We start from the raw sequence: 12,768 nt of genomic DNA, 5'->3' as shown, positions 1-12,768 counted from the left end.
GTTTGAGAATGTTGAGTTATGAGTATGACTAAAAATAAAAAAGACAATGGCACAACACTATAGGTCCTTTGAATTACATTTGGTAATTTTAAAATTGTAAAGACAACACACTATATTTAAACAGAAGAATCCATCCATACATCCATTCCTGTGAATGGTTCATCTATCCATCCATCCATTCCAACCCGCTATATCCTAACTACAGGGACACGGGGGTCTGCTGGAGCCAATCCCAGCCAACACAGAGCACAAGGCAGGAAACAAACCCCGGGCAGGGTGCCAGCCCACCGCAGGGCGCACACACACCAAGCACACACTAGGAACAATTTAGAATCACCAATGCACCTAACCTGCATGTCTTTGGACCGTGGGAGGAAACCGGAGCACACAGTGGAAACCCACGCAGACACAGGGAGAACATGCAAACCTAACTGTGAGGCAGCAGCACTACCCACTGCGCCACCATGCCGCCCATGATTCGTCTAGTTCAGAGTTAAATTGAATTGAGTCGGGGGGGTCTACCCTGGTGTGTTTGGTGCAAGGAAGGAACAGAGCCTGGTGTCCGGCCATTACAAGACACCCTGATGCACTTAGCTACATTTATTTCCATATTTCCAATATAAAGTCACCAGCTACAGTAATGTATTAAATTCTGGGGATGTGCGAACAAAGAGATCACATGGACACAGGGAGAACATTCAAATTTTAAACAGAGTGCGACCAGGCCTCAGGAGCTGTGAGTTAGCACTGCAAACCACTTGGCCACCCTTAACACCCCATGTAAGAAAAGATGCAGCGGATGAAAGTATTGGGTCTCAAAGTGGAGAAAGAGACAGAACTCAAATAAGGATGATGGGAAGGACAGTCTTGAGCTGCAGGGTCACAGCTTCATAGCAAAATCCTCAATGTTAAGTGAGCTGTTATAGTTATTATTATTAGTTGACTGAGGCCTTTATCCAAGGGGACTTAACAATATTTGAAAGATACAATTGTTTATTTTTTTTTTTCCAATTGGAGCATAGGCAGATGCAATAACTTGCTCATGGTTACACATTGTTAGTACCGTAGTTTAAACCCACAATGCCAGGGTCTGAAGTCAACAGTTCTAAGCACTACACCACAGCACCTGCCATCCGTTAAAGTAACTTTTAAAAGTTTACATATTTTATGTAAATGGCATTTGTATACACTGTATACCCTATGAGTGTTAAGTTAACAATAAGGATTTTGATGTGTGTAGAGACAGTTTGAGTGTATTAGGCAAGATTCATCCCCTGATGGAGTGCCATGCCAGACAATCACATTCAAGCAGCCTTTCTCTCTCTCTCTCTCTCTCTCTCACACTCCACGCACACACACGCACACACACACACACACACGCACACACACGTCCAGTTTAGAGTCACTCTGCTCCAGGTTCGGACCTCTGGTCACTGTCTATAGTGAGTTTGTACATTCTCTCCATGGCTGCGTGGTATTTTCTCTGGTTTTCTTCCACATACCAAAGATGTTTGCATTGGGATAACTGGAAACTTTAATTTCTCCAGCGTGGAATCGAAGATGGGTGAAATATAGTCTTCACTGGACTGGAGTTGTGTTGAGGAAATTAATTTTATGCGCAAACATAGTTTCTCCTCAAAATGTTTATGTGAGAAGCAGGTTTAGAAAACGGATTAACAGAACTTTTCTTTTATTTCTTTTACCATAGTGTCTTTCAGTGTAAGTGAACCCAGTTTCATTTAATATAGCACTTGGATGACAAAGTAAATTAATAGAGTATATTAAATAAAATTACTACAGAATGCCTTGGTAAATCAGTGCTCCTGCTTCACAGATCCATTTTCATTGGGTTGAACCCCATACTCAGTTATTGTGTGTGGAGTTGGCATGTTTTCCTTTGTCTTTTCCACAGGACACTCTATTTTTCTTCACACCTCCACAAAGATATATACAGTTTAAGTGCACTGATGACTGTATGTTGGCCCTAATAGTGAGAGTGAGTGGGTCTTGCAATGGCCTGTCCAGGGATGATTCCTGCCTTGTATCTGATGTTTCCAGGTAAAGCTCCAGCTTCTTGACCCCCCTGCTTTAGATGAAACAGGTGACAATATTATTATTATTATGTAATGAATCATAACAAACACTGATAAGAGAATTTCTCACATTGTAAGGTGTAAAGTGTGCCCTCTGCTGTATCTTTCTTGTGATGCAACACACGTTCAAGAAAGTAGAGCAAAATAAACCCACAGCCTGGTTTCTTGCGAGTTTTTGGAAAACAAGACTGACTTGCATTTGTGCAGCTTGTAACTTGCATAGTGTCCTGCAAAAATGTCTTTTTTTCATTAGATTTCTCAAATGTGTATATTAATTTGTACTACAATAACCACTTTGAAAAAAGAAGAGCTTAGCAAGTTCAGTCCTAAAGGACCCCTGTGGCTGCGGGTTTGTCTTCCAACCAGTGTCACAATCACTGAGTCGTTTTCCCTGTAATTGATCTCATTGTTTAATTAGGTGGGCTTTTATTTTGCTTCTCTAATTCTGCATTTATAAATGTGCAGTGATGTGAGATTAACATACTGTCATATTGAATAATTTTCTAACGTCTCAGTCCTCAAGAGGGTCGCTGAAGGTGCTGGAGCCTGTCTCATCTAGCATTGGGCGCAAAGCAGGAACAAACACTGGACAGGGCACCAGTCCATCGCAGGGTGAACACACACACACACACCCCAGCCTCACACTGGGCCTAATTTAGGATTGTCAGTTCACCTAACCTGCATGTCCTTGGACTGTGGTAAGAAACTCACATAGACACAGGGAGAACATGCAATCTCTACACAGGATGGACCTGGAATACGAACCCTGGTCTTCTTACTATGAAGTAGCAGCTCTACTACTGCACCACCATTATACTGTAAATTTAGAAATATTCCTGTTTTTTCCATAACACTTAACTCTCTTTTGTCATTTTCTGACTAATTTATCTTTTTTGCTCCTTTAATTGTATCCAAATAATGAAATTTAATAAGAAGTAAAGTAGCTATGAGGGCAAACAACACTAAATTCTGGAAAGATTCAGAGGCAGTAATATGGTTTAAAATAACTATAAATAATGGTTTAAATAACTCCCTTTAAAACTGGAACAGAAATCATCATGGTGATAATGATGAAAATCTTAAAAACTAAGATTAAAAAACCAAATAATGTGCTTCTTATATTCCAGTAAAAATTCAACAAACAGTTTGAAAAATTTCTGTAATGACACCAAAACATTTAAACTAGGAAATGACAGCTTGGATAATTAAGGAATAGCAGAAGTCCAATTAAAGGGAGAAAATGATTGTGACAAATATCTGCAGCCACAGGGGTCCCCTGGGAGGGAACTTGAGAATCTCTGTCTTAGAGCAAATGCTGAGTAGCCAGTCAAGTGTCTGCAGTGTACTGAAACAATGGTGTGAGTGGCCTGGGGAGCACCTGCAACGCTTACTTAACAGCCCTGCAAATTTCTTAGTGATATCCTTACACCAGTCAAGTATCTATCTATCTATCTATCTATCTATCTATCTATCTATCTATCTATACAATTCAAAGATCTGTCCATCTGTCAAACAACTACTCACAAACTGATGGGCTAAGAGACTTGATTTTGGTCTTGATCAAAAGCAAATAACTTGATATGTTCTGGAAATTTAAAAACTTTTAGGCAGCAGTAGCTTACATGGCCAAATTACTTGTGGCAGTGTGTTCATGGCAGAGTGATAAAAAAAAAACAAATTAGAGCAGTAGCATCTGCTGAGCATCAAGCAAATTGCAGAAGGCATTTAAGTGACAAAGAATGAGAAACCATAAGAAGGCAAGATGCTGAACCACGCTGATAGGCAAGAAGTAATCCTGAATTGAGGGCAACTCCGCAGCAAGCAGACATGATGGGTTATAGGCATGCAAGACAAAGTCCACGATATACTGGATATACTCCAGTTCTGTCCTACTGTGCTATACATCAATACATTGACCTGACTTGGCTCATTAAGAGTGAATGTAGTTTCTACCTTCCACCAGTCCTACCTGGAAAATCAGCAGCTCCTCATGACCCAAAATGGAGAAAGAGGTTATAAAATGGAGAGATGGATCAAATAATCTGATATAGAGGTTGGGTATAGGACAATCATTAGTGTGGTCTAGTGATTGGTAGGTAAGTCTCCCTAAAGAATCATACAAGTGTTACAAAACCCTTTAGTTTTTGCATTTTTGAGGAAGCTGTCTTATATCATTTTCATTAAATCAAACTCCATTGAGCATCTTTACAAACAAGCATCCATGGAAAACCTTTCTGAAAGCTGTAACACTTCCAGGACACTTACAAGCATTTTGGAAATTGACAGGCCCCTTATACAGCCGTGTTCATAGTGTCTAGAACACATGGGTCATTGTCTCGGTATGCAGATGACCACTAGACAGGTGAATATCCTGAATTCTCCAGCCGTCTGGAGTTTTTTTTTGTTTTTTCTGTCCCCCCTGGCCATTGAACCTTACTCTTATTCGATGTTAATGTTGATTTATTTTGTTTTATAATTGTATCTTTCATTTTTCTATTCTTTAATATGTAAAGCACTTTGAGCTACTGTTTGTATGAAAATGTGCTATATAAATAAATGTTGTTGTTGTTGTTGTTATCCTGACACACAATGCTCCTGCTGCTTCAAAATGGTACACTAAGCTAAAATAAATCAGAGATTATTCAAGTGGAATAAAAAAAAGTGCATAAAAATTGGTATCCATCACCAAGATTATTAATGCCAAATGGATATGATGACACATGAATGTAAACCTAATAAATACCCTGTTGGGCATAATAATGGCAGTTGTGACAACACAACCAAGGTCTACAGCAGTTCTTCAGCAAATGTTGTGGGTCTAAAGAGTAAAATTTAAAAAACACAATTCAGCAAATTTAATTTGCTTATAGTTTTTGCTTATTTAAATGATCAGTTTACATGAAAGTGTGAATGCAATTTGCTTAAAAAGAAATGCTGAAAAATAATGTGAATAAAAAATATAGAAAGATGCACATGTGCCCTGTATATTCTGTCCTGTTGCAAATGACAGCAACATAAAATTGTGTAGTGTGCAACATACTGTGGACTGCGTTTTGTGTTTCATCTTTTATATTGTCCAGTTTTAATTATGTTAGTAACAGCAGTGCTTCTTTGAAACCTGGATGAGATTTTGTTTTGTGTGGTTTCCAAATGCACCCTAATTCCTGTACCTGCCATATACTGTTCAGGTGAGTAAAACTAATTCCAATTCTGCATGTCCACTTTAGTGTTTCCCTATACATAACAATGTGGGGTTAGGTTTCCTGGTTATGGGTTTTCTGTGCATCACAGTGAGGAACCTGATTGTAAAACACCAAAGTCTGCAGTGAATTTTCTGCAAAATATTTCAATGGTTTTGTATTTTACTGTTTGTTACAAAGCAGGACTTTGTTAAAAACACAGCCAATGTAAATAGCTGGGGCACATTTGGGAAGGAATCCTCACTCTATCTAGGGAGGATATTTTATTTTACTCAAAAATAAGGCAACAGAACTGCCTAGTTGACTACAAATACCAATAAGCATTGTGTAGATCCATGTCAAAAATTAACAAAAAATTTTAAACCAGTTAAAGATTTAAAGGCCAGCCATAATATAGACCTCAAATTAAGGCCTACTCATCTGTTGGGGCTGTTTTTTTAGACAATACATTACAAATTAAAGCCTTTTGTAAAAATGTTTATGTTCACATGAAAACATCTTTTAATGTTAATATTATCTGTGGATTTAATTTTCAATGGATATATTTTTCTCATCAGTCTACACTCAATAACCCATAATGAGAACGTGAAAACGTGTTCTCAGAAACGTTTGCAAATTTATTAAAAATCAAAAACAAAATCTCTCATTCATATACAGTATTAACACCCTTTGCCATTTCACTCCGAATTGTTCTCAGGTGAATCCCGTTTGCTTTAATTGTCTTTGTGATGTGCCTGGAACTTGACTGGAGTCTACCTATGCTAAACTGAACTAATTGGACATGGTTTAGAAGGGCACATAATTGTGTATAGACGGTACCACAATTTACACTGCATGTCAACACAAAAACCAGGCCATGAAGCCCAAGGAACTCCCTGTGGACTTCTGTGATCAAATTGTGGTGAGGCATAGATCAGGGAAAGGGAATAAAATGGTTTAATTTGTAAATATTTGAGTGTTCTCAAGAGTACAGTAACCTCAATAATTGTGATAAGGAAAAGTTTGGAACCACCAGGACTCTTCTTAGAATTGGCTTTCTGGTCAAACTGAGTAACCAGGCAAGAAGACCCAAACAGTTCCAATAACAGAGCTTCAGAGGTCCTCTGCTGAGATGGGAGAACCTGTCAGAAGGACAATCATATCAGCAGCACTCCAGCAGAACTCCATCAATCAGATGTTTGTGGTAGAGTGACTTGATGGAAGCCACTCTTGAGTAAACAAGCATATGACAGCCCACTTGCACTCAGCAAACACGAGGAAAAATATTTTCAGGTCTAATGAGACAACAATGTAACTCTTTGGGCAGAATTTTAGCCAATATATATGATGAAGACCACACACTGCTCATCACCTGCCTAATACCATTCATATGGTGAAGCATGGTGGTGGCAGCATCATACCATGGGGGTGTTTCTCAGTGATAGGGCAGGGAAACTGGTCAGAACTGAGAGAAGAATGACTGTAGTCAAATTCAGAGAGGTCCCAGAAGAAAATCTGTTTCAGAGTGCACACAGTACAGTACAACAATGACCTGAAGCAAACAGTCATGACAACACTGGGATAGTCTTTGACTGTTCTTGAGTGGCCCAGCAAAGCTCAGACTTAAAACTTATGGAATATCTGTCGAGAGGCCAAGATGGTAGTTTACAGATGCTTACCATCCAATCTAACATTGCTTGAGAAGATCTTCCAGGAAAAATAGAATAAACTATCCAACACCACGTTTGCAAAGCTCGTAGATACTTACCAAAGAAGACTAGAAGCTGTAATTTCTGTGAAAGGGGCTTCTACAAAGTCATCTATCTATCTATCTATCTATCTATCTATCTATCTATCTATCTATCTATCTATCTATCTATCTATCTATCTATCTATCTATCTATCTATCTATCTATCTATCTATCTATCTTCAGTAACTGTATGATCTGTGCCCAAATTTAGTGATGTGTCTATGGTCCTCTACCTTTTGCCAGAAGAGAGCAATGAGAAGAACAAGTGGGTGCCAGTAGCACTCGATGCCATTCACCACCAACACACTATTGCCCAAACACAGGTAGACACATCTGTGTGAAAATGTTCAAAACATATTGTAAGGATGTCAAAACATGTTTGTCCTTTGAAAACTCAAAATTATTTTTTGATGAAATAAAATATTTTCTCTGCATACCAAATATAGAGAAAGTAAAAGTTAAAGAATTCAAAGAGTTTGCTTTTATATAGATTTTTAATAGGAGCAAAATTCTATAATTATATGACATAACAGAACATTGTCAGATTTCTTCACTCCAATTTAGAGATACGGGGCGCTGAATCCCATCCCAGTGGCACTCATTTTCTGTCAGGAAACAATCCTGGGCAGGGTGCCTGTCCAGAAAGTCTATTTTATCCAGCCCTTCTCTAACCCACTTAATCAGTTCAAGGTTGGATGGCACAGGTAAATATCCCAGTAACACAGAATATGAAGTAGATACCAATAAGCAGGGCACTAATTAATCACACAGGCACACACAATGACTTGCAGTACACAGTCAATTTACAATCAACAACTAACCTAACATGAAACATGAAATGAGGAAACTTGAAGTACCAGCACAAAACACACAGAGCCACTGGAGAAGACACAAGCTACATGCAACCCACACCCGAGTCTGGAGTTAAACCCAACACTCTTATACTAAATATACTATTTTTTTAGCAATTCTGCAAATTTAGCTCTGGTATTTCGATTACATTAGCTGACAAATATGATCTGAGCGTACACAGTATTGTCGACAAGTAAATAACAGAACTTTTTAAAACTTGTTTCATTACAGCCCACTTTTTCTTAATGTGCCTTAAGAGATGGTTAAAAAGATTGAAGTCACAGCAGATTTGATTGTAAAAATATAACAACTAACAAGTGTGCCATATCTGCAATTTACATTCTGTATCTTAAAAAATAATAAGTGAAGTGATTAATATTACAGTACAGCCACACATCTCCAGTGCCTTGGGCTCAAATTTTAGCCCAGTCATTCCCTGGGTGACGTTTGAAGGTTTCCTGCCCACATCTCAAAACCATGTGTGAGATTAACAGGTGTCTGAATCCAAGCTGGCATATCCTGGGTTGATTCCTGCTTTGTGTTGATAATGCTAGTGTAGTCTAAGACCAAGCCAGCTAAAGCAGGTATGAATACAGCAATGAATGAAATTAAAATCATAAATCACTTTGCAACTGTTTTATATTTTCCAAAAGAAAAAAGTGCATTGAAATTACAATTTCATCTGGATTTAATCGATTTCATATTATAATCAAAAGGCACCAATTGCATGTATAACTAGCAGCTGAAAGAATAAATAAATAAAGCAGTTTTTAAATGTTAAGTCATATTTGAAAAGTTTTTTCCTAAATTACCACAGAAAGTTTTTACCTTAATCCCTGATTACCTACTTTTTACATTCCTACTTTCCTTGTTTTAATGTTTTGATGGCAAATTGGATATTACTTAGGACTTCTATGTTATGTATGTAATGAAACCTTTTATTTCTGCTACCTTTTATCCAAGCATTCCTGAAATCACTCATCACATTTGGTGAATTGCTGCCCACTGTGTTGAACCTGTTCCTTGAGTGAGGGCATAGTGAAATTGAGGTCATTGGATAGTTTCAGTCTTGGTTGGCTGCTTTATTGCGTTATCAGATCACCTTGCACAAAAAGTACCAACTAACTTCTTAGGTTTGTTTCTTAATGAAGGATAAGTAGAAATGTCAAGACCAGTTATATATATATATATATACAGTATATATATATAACTATATATTGTGAACGATAGGGGGCGCTCTCGCTCCCTTGAACCCCTGTCCACAACTCCAGACACCAGGTAAAAGTCCTCAAGTTGACTTTATTTTTATGCCACAGTGTACAAAACACATTCTCCCCCACAATACTCATTAAATAACCAATAATACACAATAAATCAATCCTCCAGCTCCCAGACGCGTTGCCACCCTTCCACCCAGCTCAGCTCGCCGTCTGGGAGCTCCCACAGTCCTTTTATAATCCCTGACCCGGAAGTGTTCTCAATCCCCAGTCCATGTGATCCTCAACCACTTCCGGGTCAGGTAAAAGTTCTTTTCTTCAACCTGGAAGTCCGTTGCTCTTCCTATGACGAACCTTCGGGTCACAGGGCACGAAAAAGCCCTCAGTCCTCCCTGCAGCTCCCTCCTGTGGCCCCCACGGCATCCAGCAGGGCTTTGCATAAAAACTCCATTGTCCATGATGCCCTGCTGGTCTTCTGGGGACCTCCATGATGCAAGGAGGGCTCCACCTGGCGGCTTGGGGGTATTGGCCGGGATAAATGGCCGGCCATCCTTCACAATATATATATATATATATATATATATATCTATATATATATATATATACCTGTTACCGATGACATCTTACCTGTCTCACTGTCCATGTTATATTCCATATATTCTACCCTAGGCACCTCAAATTATTAACAGCAAACATACTGCAAAGCAAAGAATCATACAACCTGGGTACTGATTCAGAGGAGAAATGTAATTTCAGCATGACTTTAAACTATGATCTATTACAACAAAGTACATAAGCAAATATCTATGAAGTTGGCAGCAAAAGGTTTTGTACACAGTAATATTTTCCTGAGGACAATAAAATAATAAAAGAAGTATAACAAGGTTAGAACCCTTAGGCAAGCAATTCTTATCTATTTTATTATCTATCCTGCTAGATCGTTCCTCTGTCTTTGACATTGCCAGCCACTAGATCCTCCTTGCCACCCTCTCTGACAATGGCGTCACGGGGGCTACCATCAGGTGGCCCGAGTTCCACCTCTTGGACTGTGTGCCCTGGTGACGAGAGATGTTAAAGGGCACCAGGCAAGCACAGGGGTGTCGCAAGGATCATTTTGGGGTCCTTTCCTCTCTCTATACACCTTCTCACTAGGCCCAATCATCATGTCCCCAGGATTCTCTCATCAGTGCTATGCTGATAATATGCAGCTGTTCCTGTCATTCCCTCCAGAGGGCCACATGGTATCAGATAGAATCTCTGCATGTCTAACTGATATTTCGCAGTGGATAAAGGAACACACTGGCATAGATGGACCTTCTTGCAATCCCAGATTGTCCCTCTCTGTTTAGCTCGGCTCATTATTGCTAACACCAGCCAAGTCTGTACACAAACTTTTACAGCTGTACTTCAGTGACCATGCTGGAGCAGTCTGTCTGTCTTGCAGATTCACTCTACAACATCTGCAAGATCAGGCTGTATCTAACAGAATATGCAACACAACTCCTGGTTCAGACTTTTGTGTTGTCATGTCTGGACCATTGCAGCTCTCTGTTGGCAGGAGTACAGGCATGTATCACCGAGTCATTGCAAGTGATCCAAAATGCAATGGGCACATCTGGTGTTCAACCAAATGAGACAGGTACATGTCACTCTTCTCTTCAGATCAATACATTGGCTCCCTGTAGGGGCATGTATTAAGCTCAAATCTTTGGGGCTTGCCTACAGAGTAGTTGACAAGTCAATACCTATATATATGGTCTATGCTCCTTCTTGTCGACTCAGGTTTGTTGATGAATGGCGTAGAGGTGGCATTAAATCTCGCTCCAGACTCATGCTAGCTCCTAGGTGATGGAATGAATTCCCCACCTCCATCTGAACTGCAGACTCCTTTAATGTATTTAAGAAGCATTTGAAGACTTTCTTTTTTGGCGAATGTCTGTCTAACACATTACTTGTTAGGGTTTGTAACCTAGGGATTGTAACTCTCTTGTGTCTTATTCTGAGCTCTTCACTTGTGATATGTCCTGTAACATTTGCTCCCAAACAGCCCCCCAGCTGGATGTTTACTCGTTTATGCTGACCTCTTGTGTAAGTCACTTGGTATAAAAATTTGGGAAATAAATGTAAATATAAATCTACTATATGGGTGGGTACATAAATATTCATTGGTCAGGTCAGAGCCGTTCTTGTTGCTGGTGTCTCTTGGCGTTGACCTGCCCTGCGTCAGGCTCATATCTCATCTAGTCAATGTTTGTAACAGCGAGAGGCAGGCAGCAGACTTCCGGCAGATGGAGACATTGAACTTGGACAGCCTCAACTCCGACAGACAGCCGAGACGAAGCGTGCGCCGGCTTCGGGCATCTTCGACAAGACTCGGAATTTAGAAATGCAGAGCCGAAGTGCGAGCGCCTGTGGTGCCCGCGGCAAGAGCGGACAGTGTGGAGAGCTCGAGCAGCCAACGCCGGGGGGCTTCGCATTGCAGAAGGGCAGACGGTGAAAGCAGGCACGCTGGACATCCATGGCACAGCTAACCTCACCTGCTTTTGGGCGTTGATAAAGTGACTTTCACCTGGGAATTTCTGTGCAAGGAGAAAACCTAACAAGTGAGAAGAAATCACGAAAAGAATGGCCATTGGCACTGCGGGAAAGGTAAGTGGAAAAAAACGGATTACCTAAAATAGGTGTCCGTGCCTTCGACTTTTCTTGTTTTCCCAGATGTCCGAGGTGCATCATTTGAGGACACCAATGACATTAAAACGAGCGTGTCACTCTTCGTGCCTTACAAATAACACATAGAGAAGGACAACAGTGTTTCAAACTGGTGAAATCAGCACACTAGACACAGCAAGGCAGACAGGACCTAATAAAGTAAGCTCAAGTAAGTCAGTTTTTAAAACCCGATTTTAAAGAAAAAGGTAGCCGGTGGGAACAAATATTTGCAGCCCATATAGCTCAGTATTGTGTGTCGAGTGCAGCTAACTTAAGTATCAGCGCAGTGAAGGAGGAAAAAGAAATTCAAATATCTGATTGATCCTTTATGTGCCGTGATTCAAGTGAAACCGTGAAAGAAATTATGCATCTGCACGCATTTTCTCCGAAAGCAAGAAGAAGAATTTTAGATTGATGGGAATCCGCCAAGTTGAAAGGGGAGCTTGTGCCGTTGCCAGTGGAAACCGAACTGTCCTGCTGCAGACAAACAAGAGCGCGCAGCGGCCAAGTCTCATTCTGTTTGAAGTTTCGAGCTCTCGGTGTGCAGAATGTGTTTAGACTCGACAACGACGGTCCCCAGAAAAGACAAATTACCTTGAATATGTCTGTAACAATTACCTAATGGAAAGTATAAAGGGTGGGAACCTTGCCCTTGTATTGTTCTGTTCGTATAGTGCGATTACAGCACGTCTGCCCATCCATGTTGTGAATCTGCTCCTGTCGTTCTTGGTCGGGGAGTCCGAACAAATCAATCCATCACAGCATAACTATGGACCTTGGGTGTAAAAGTTTGGCAACAAGAGGGAGATTGTTATTCATTACTGTTATTACTTTTTATTTTGGCTGGCACCTTTATCCAAGACAGCTTACAACATCTTAGATACAATTGGATACATTTCTTTTGATTTTTCAAATTGGAGCACAGTATTGTGAAGTGACTTGCTTATGGTCAAACAGTGTCAGTAGT

At 40.0% G+C, this 12,768-nt stretch overlaps 1 protein-coding gene across 4 annotated transcripts in view; it reads left to right on the top strand.

Moving 5' to 3' along the window:
- The first annotated feature begins 11,491 nt into the window (after nucleotides 1-11,491).
- The window catches only part of radil (Ras association and DIL domains), a 101,062-nt gene continuing 99,785 nt past the window's right edge, over nucleotides 11,492-12,768 (top strand). For all 4 annotated transcript variants that reach the window (XM_039774024.1, XM_039774022.1, XM_039774023.1 and 1 more), the window contains exon 1: nucleotides 11,492-11,741. The gene's annotated coding sequence lies outside the window, so the exon portion shown is untranslated. The remainder of the gene's footprint in view (nucleotides 11,742-12,768) is intronic.

This window comes from Polypterus senegalus, chromosome 13 (assembly GCF_016835505.1).
Source record: "Polypterus senegalus isolate Bchr_013 chromosome 13, ASM1683550v1, whole genome shotgun sequence".
NCBI lineage: Eukaryota > Metazoa > Chordata > Cladistia > Polypteriformes > Polypteridae > Polypterus > Polypterus senegalus.
Note: the sequence above shows the minus strand (reverse complement) of the source record. Positions and strands in the feature narration are given on the sequence as shown.